Source organism: Myotis davidii, unplaced genomic scaffold (assembly GCF_000327345.1).
Source record: "Myotis davidii unplaced genomic scaffold, ASM32734v1 scaffold701, whole genome shotgun sequence".
NCBI classification, from domain to species: Eukaryota; Metazoa; Chordata; class Mammalia; order Chiroptera; family Vespertilionidae; genus Myotis; species Myotis davidii.
Window position 1 is genome coordinate 377,708 of NW_006291552.1, and position 7,365 is coordinate 385,072.

General features: G+C 48.7%; 1 pseudogene; it reads left to right on the forward strand.

The window, feature by feature from the left end:
* LOC102775254 overlaps window positions 1–2,949 on the forward strand; it is a 5,377-nt pseudogene extending 2,428 nt beyond the window's left edge.
* The last annotated feature ends 4,416 nt before the right edge of the window (window positions 2,950–7,365 follow it).

Consider the following 7,365-nt stretch of genomic DNA (forward strand, 5'->3'; position numbering starts at 1 on the left):
CAAGGCCGGCCAGCCCCGCTTCTCCTGTTTGAGTCGGGGTCCCCAGAGACTCACCTGAAACTGGAGCCCAGAGCCTGAGACTCCCTCCCGATTGAAAAAGACAACCGAGCCCTCAGCCGCCAGCCCGCTCCGCATGCACCTTTGTATTCTACTTCAGCACTGCGCCTCCTCTGAGTCTGGGTATGATATTCTCTTTCCTCCTAGTTGTAGAATTTCCACTCAGCCAGCCTTCCTGTGGTTCTGGATGATGTCCATTCCGTCCTTTGTTGTATCTCTGAAGTGGTTGTTCTAGGCAGCAATCTCCGGCGATAACCTATGCCGCCATCTTGGTTTCTGCATCTAGAATTTTTGTGTTCATCTAGTGTTAACTTTTCTAGTGTTTGCTCTAGATATTACATTATATGTACACAACTTATCATTGTCTGCTAATATTCTCATCTTACTAGTTTGGGTGAAATATAGAAACTTTACCTCTCTTTACATTTCTTTATCCTCTTCTATTTACAGTTGTCTTAAATATTTCTTCTATGTAATTTAGAACCACATCAATGTTATTTTTGTTTCAACTGTCAAACATAATTTAGAAAACTCAAGAAAATAAGAAAAGCCTGTATTTACACATATTTTTGTTTATCATGTCCCTTCCTTCTTTCCTTTCTCCCTCCCTCCCTCCCTTCCTTCCTTCCTTTCAAAGTACCTTTTCTAACCATTTCTTCTCATGTATAGAATTGGAGTGTCATTCTATACACCAAAGAAAAAAAGGTTTTAGGTTCAATTCCTGGTCAGGGCACATACCTAGGTTGTGGATTCAATTCCTGGTCTGGGCTAGTATGGGAGGTAACCGATCAATGTTTCTCTCTCGCATTGATATTTCACATTGATATTCCTCTCTCTCTCTCTCTCTCTCTCCCCCCCCTTCCTATCTTTCAAAAATCAATTAAAACAAAACATATTCTCAGATGGGATTTAAAAAAGAAAGAAACTGTTTTTAAAAAATAAAAATATTGTGTCACTTCTCTGGCATCCATGACTTATGATAAGAAATTCCCTACAATTTTGAATTGTTTTCTCTATAGGGGCGGTTTTCTTCTCTTTTCCTCTGGCTGCTTTCAATATATAGAGAGAGACCTCATGGCGGCGGTCGTGGTGCAGTGCTGGGGCTGAGCTACAGCGAGTGTAGTGGGCTCCTGCCCGGGGTAGGGGGTAGGATCGTAGGTGGGACCAGAGCGCGGGAGTGCGCGGCCCCTGGGACGAGGGCTGGGTCTGAGACCGAGCCTTTCCTCAGCCATGCGGGTGACACTGACTACTGGCCGGTGCCCGGCACCCCAGGGTTACTGGGGGATCCAAAGTCCGAGGATCCGGAGGGCCTGGACCGGGAGAAAGTGCAGCCCATCACGGGCGTGTCTGCGGCCCATGCGGCTCTCAGAGTGGCCCTGCTGTGCTACAGCAGCCTCCTCAGCTGCCTGGGCCCCTCACCGTGGCTGGCGTCCTTCCGGAAACCGAGCAGTTCTTCGATATCAGAGACAGCAGCTCCGGCCTCATCCAGACTATGCTCATCTCCAGTGACATGGTGTTGGCACCTGTGTGTGGCTACCTGGGTGACAGGTACAATCAGAAGTATCTCATGTGTGGGGGCATTGCCTTCTGGTCCCGGGAGACACTGGGGTCGCCCTTCATCCCCAGAGAGCAATTCCGGCTGCTCCTCCTGAGCCTGGTGGGGGTCGGGGGAGCCAGTTCTCCACCGTCCCGCCCACCCTCATCGCTGACCTCTCCGTGGCCGACCAGCGGAGTCGGATGCTCAGTGTGTTCTACTTTGCCATCCCAGTGGGCAGTGGTCGGGGTTACATTGCAGGCTCCAAAGTGCAGGATGTGGCTGGGGACTGGCACTGGGCTCTGAGGGTGACACCAGGTGTAGGAGTGGTGGCGGTGCTGCTGCTGTTCCACTACTGAACCCCACCTCGTGGCGGGCAGATCTGAGGGCTCGGGCTAGATACCCCAGCTTCAACCTGTCCTCCCCTGGCTTCACTGCTGTGGCCTTTGTCACGGGCTCCCTGGCGCTCTGGGCTCCTGCGTTCCTGCTGCGTTCCCGCGTGGTCCTGGGGGAGACCCCGCCCTGTCTTCCCCCCGCCCTGTCTTCCTGGAGGCTCTTGCTCTTTGTCTGACAGCCTCATTCTGGGGCTCATCCCCTGCCTGACTGGAGTCCTGGGTGTGGGCTGGGCGTGGAGATCAGCCGCTGCTACTCCAACCCCCGGGGCTGACCCACTGGTCTGTGCTGCTGGCCTCCTGGGCTCTGCCCCTTTCTCTTCCTCCTCTTCCTGTCCGTGGCTTGTGCCCATGGGAGCATCTTGGCCACTTACGTTTTCATCTTTATCGGGGAGACACTGTTGTCCATGAACTGGCCATTGTGGCTGACATTCTGCTGTATGTGGTGATCCCTATGAGTTGCTCCAGATTGTGCTGGCCCACCTGCTGGGTGACGACGGGAGCCCCTGCCTCATCGGCCTGATGTCCAACCGCCTCCGCCGGAACTGGCCCCCCTCCTTCTTGTCCGAGTTCTGGGCCCTGCAGTTCTCGCTCATGCTCTGCACCTTTGTCAGGGCCCTGGGCGGTGCGGCCTTCCTGGGCACCACCATCTTCATTGAGGGAGACCCAGCTGCATGTGCAGGGTCTGTTGCATGAGGCCAGCCGAAGATGACCGCAATGTGGTGCCCCAGCGAGGCCGCCCCACCCGGGTCCCTGTGTCCAGTGTGCTCATCTGAAGGGCCGTGGCTCACCTACCTGCACACCTGCCACAGCTGGTCTCAGGCCACCCCAGCAGGCACCGGCCTGAAGCCTCGGCCTGGCCCAGCTTCTGAGAGGAGTCTTGGGCATGTTCCAGCTCCCACACTACACTGACAGCCAAGGCCGGATGGTGGGGTGCAGGAGGGATCCCCTCCGCTGGAGCAGCCCCAGGGGTTCGGTGCTATTTGTACTGAATAAAATTGTAGCCAGACCCTCCCCCCCACCAAATCTATAATAATAAAAGTGTAATATGCTAGCTTCTCAGAAAGAGGATGATGGAATGGAGGGAGGGGGAGAGGAAGGGAGGGAGTCAAGGAGAGAGAGAGAGAGGGAGAGAGAGAGGGGAAGACTTCCGGACAAAGCTGCAGTGGGAAGGGGGCCACAGCAGAGGCAACAGAGGCAGCAGAGGACCCTGGCTGTGGTGGTGGTGGTGGGCCCGGGCCAGGACCAAGGCCCATGCACAAATTTCGTGCATCGGGCATGCCCCAATCAGGGGTGGGGAGCGAACTTGCAGCCCAGGTATGTGTCCTTGACAAGTTATCGAACCCAAGACCCTTTAGCACATGGGCCGACACTCTAAGCACTTAGCAACACTGGTGACCAAGGCAAAATTTTATTTTACTTTACTCTTCCCAAGTTTAATTATGATGTGGTCTTGGCATGGTTACTTTGAGTTTGTCCAATGTGGGCTTAACTTCTTCAACCTGTAGATTTATATCTCTAGCTAAATTTGGAAAGCTTTCAGGCATGATTTTTTTGAGTACTTTTTAAGTCCTCCCCTTGTTCTCCTCTCCTTCTGGGATTCCAATGACACAAATATTTGGGCTTCTGTTGTAGAAATAGAGGTCCCTGTTTTCCGATCTATATTCTCTCTCTTGTTCAGATCAAGTGGGTTTTATTTCTTTAGCCTACCAATTATTTCCTCTCTTTCACCCATCTACTGTTGAGCCCACCCACTGAGCATTTTATTTTGGTTATTATATATTTTAGAACCAAGATTTTCATTTGGTTCTTGTTTATACTTTCTATTTCTTGCTCAGATTGTCTATTTTTTCATTGTTTCAAACATGCTTGTAATTGCTCATTGAAGTATTTTTCTTATGACATTTAAAATTTTTGTCAGATTATTTTAATATTTCTGTCATTGTGGCTTTAGTATATATTGGTTTGTTTGCTGTTTTCATTCAGTTTGAAATCTTCTTGGTATGACAAGGGATTTCTGATTGGAACCTGCATATTTCAGGTAGTATATTATGAGACACTGAATCTCATGTAAGCCGTGTGTTTTAGCTTGCTTTCTCTGACACCATTCCAGAACAGAAGAGGATGCGTATCACCTTGTCACTGCCAGGGGAAGGTAAAAGTTCAGGTTTTTCACTTGGCCTCTGTTGACATATGAGATGAGGAGAGCTTCTTGTGGCTGCTGGGCAGGGGAGGGAGCTTTAGCTCCCATGGGGTATTCACTGATACCTAGTGGGTAGGTGTGGCCTGATTACTAGTGGGCAATGATGAAAGTCCTGACTCTCCACCAGGCCTCCACTGACACCAACCCAGGAGAGAGGGAAAGGTGCCAGGTAGAGGTGGGGTGCAGGCTCCTGACTTGGTCTCCACTGACACCACAGGGCAGAGGTTCTCAACCGTGGGTCGCGACCCCTTTGGGGGTCGAACAACCCTTTCACAGGGGTTACCTAAGACCATCAGAAAACACATATATAATTACATATTGTTTTTGTGATTAATCACTATGCTTTAATTATGTTCAATTTTTAACAATGAAAATACATCCTGCATATCTGATAGTCTACATATAAAAGGGTAATATGCAAGTTGACCCTGACAGCAGAACTACTGGGAATGACTGGTCACTATGACACACACTGATCACCAGGAGGCAGACGCCCAATGCAGGAGCTTCCCCCTGGTGGTCAGTGTGCTCCCACATGGGGAGCTCTGCTCAGCCACAAGCCAGGCTGATGGCTGCCAGCACAGCGGTGGTGGCGGGAGCCTCTCCTGCTTCCTCAGCAGTGCTAAGGATGTCTGACTGCAGCTTGGGCCTGCTCCCCGCCAGCAAGTGGACATCCCCCAACGGCTCCCGGGCTGCCAGAGGGATGTCTGACTGCCAGCTTAGGCCTGATCCTCTAGGGAGCGGGCCTAAGCCAGCAGGTGGACATCCCCCAAGGGGTCCCAGACTGCGAGAGGGCACAGGCTGGGCTGAGGGACCCCCCCGCCGAGTGCACAAATTTTTGTGCACTGGGCCTCTAGTTTCCATACATGAGGAACTGTATTAAAGGGTTGCGGCATTAGGAAGGTTGAGAACCACTGCCATAGGCTATGGTGTCTTGTTACCATCCAGGGGGTGAAAGTCTCAGCTTTATCTTTACCTTCTCTGACATCACCTCATGAAAATCTCACTAAGGCATGTCACCAATGGTCATTGATGCCAATTTAATGCCAACAAGAATCTGCAATTTGAGGTGCAGTGAAGAAGAAAACTTTCTTCAGTGCAAAACAGCTCAAATGTGATATAGCACAGCTGCAGGACAGCTCTGGGGCCAGGCGCCTCTCAGGCTACATGACTCTACTCTGCTCTTTGATGAACTGCTCTGCTCCATACCTTGCATTGTGCTGGTCTGCTCCACTGCAGGATGGTCTGCTTCACTCTGCTGTGCTCCCTCTGCACCCATCTGACCCAGTCTGCTTCACTCTGCGCTGGTAGAAAGGGAAAGTGCTCTCCCTGAGCCAGAGGGGAGCTGGCTTAAATGGACAGAAGTCCCACTAAGGAACCCTTGTGTGCTGCTGATGGGAATGCAGACTGGTGCAGCCACTGTGGAAAACAATATGGAGTTTCCTCAAAAAATTAAAAATGGGACTCCCATTTGACCCAATGATCCCACTTCGAGGAATATAGCCCAAGAAATCAGAAACACCAATCAGAAAGGACATATGCACCCCTATGGTCATAGCAGCACAATTTACAATAGCCAAGATTTGGAAACAGCCTAAGTGCCCATCAGCAGATGAATGGATTGAAAATAATGTGGTACATCTATACAATGGAATACTATGCTGTTGTAAAAAAGAAAGAACTCTTACCATTTGCAACAGCATGGATGGACATGGAGAGCATTATGCTAAGTGAAATAAGCCAGTCAGAGAAAGATAAGTATCACATGATCTCACTCATTTGTGGAATATAATGAACAACATAAACTGATGAACAAAAATAGATTCAGAGAGAGAGAATCATCAAACAGACTGTCCAACTTCAGAGGGGAAGGCAGGGAAGGGAGAAAGGGGGTAAGAAATCAACCAAAGGACTTATATGCATGCATGTAAGCATAACCAATGGACACAGACACTAGGAGGGTGAGGGCATGTGCTGGGGTGTGGGGGTGGCTAGGGAGAGGTCAATGCGGGGAGGGGGGAAGGAGACATATGTAATACTATATGTAATACTTTAAACAATAAAGAATTTTAAAAAAAAAGAAGTCCCACCCTTGGTTCCTGATTGGTCTGTCCTCATGCAGATGAGGATGCCAAATCTTCATAGTTTAATTGGTCCAAAAGACACTGCCCTAATTGGTCTGCTCTGATTGGTCAGAGCTGCAATGCTCTGGTTGGATGGAGAAGCCTCAGTCGTATTGGCTGAAATAGGATTCCAGGAACTCTTTTCTAAGGGCTGACACAGATGGCAGAAACACAGTGCAGGCAGGCAGTTCAGCAGAGAGGTAGGAAGTTCAGTGTAGGCTTTTCCCTGAAGTGCAGTTTAGCATGAGAGACCCCTGTGAAGAAATGGCTGTAGGCCTCTGCTTTATAAATTTGAGCCCAGTTAGCCACCAGGAGCCCTTCTTAGTAGATGCTCCCTGCTCCTCAGGGTTCACAGGTTGTCTAGGCTCCCACTTTGCTATTGTTGAGTGGAGGCATATTTTTTCTATTATGTTTAACTGGTGTAGAACAGTTATTATCTAAAACTTTTCTGAGTTGCTAGGCTTCCCTTTTCCTGGTCCTTTGACTGGAGACAGCAGGCTTTTCTTGTGTTGTTTGAGTTTTTTTGTTTTTGTCTGGACCCATTGGCTTTTTTGGATTACTGCCTTCTTCAGTTTGGTATTTACGAGGCAAAAACAACAGGCAACCATTCCCCCACCTAAGGTCCCTACCTGGTCTACCTTCTTCTCTCCAACTTTCAGACTTCTTATGTTTGTTTTTATATAATTTCCAGGATTTTAGTTGCACTTAGCCAGAAGTATAGGGAAAAGTACATCAAGCAGCTTCCCAGAGTAAAAATTTCCTTTCTTTTTAAATAGTAGTTTGAATAGAAATCAGTGAAATCCATATATTGTAATTGGTCTCTTAAATCTCTTTAATCTATTGGTTTCCTTCCACTTCTTTTTCTGTTTTTGCAATTTTCTTTTTTCTCTCAGAATCTGGGTCATTTTTCTCCCAGTTTCTCACAGCTACTTTGCTGATTGCATATTTCTGGTGTTACTTAATATGTTCTTCCATCCTTTTTATTTTCTATAAACTGATAGATAGTATGACATCAAGTCCTCTGACATTAGCATGTATGCTCAAATTTCTCACTGT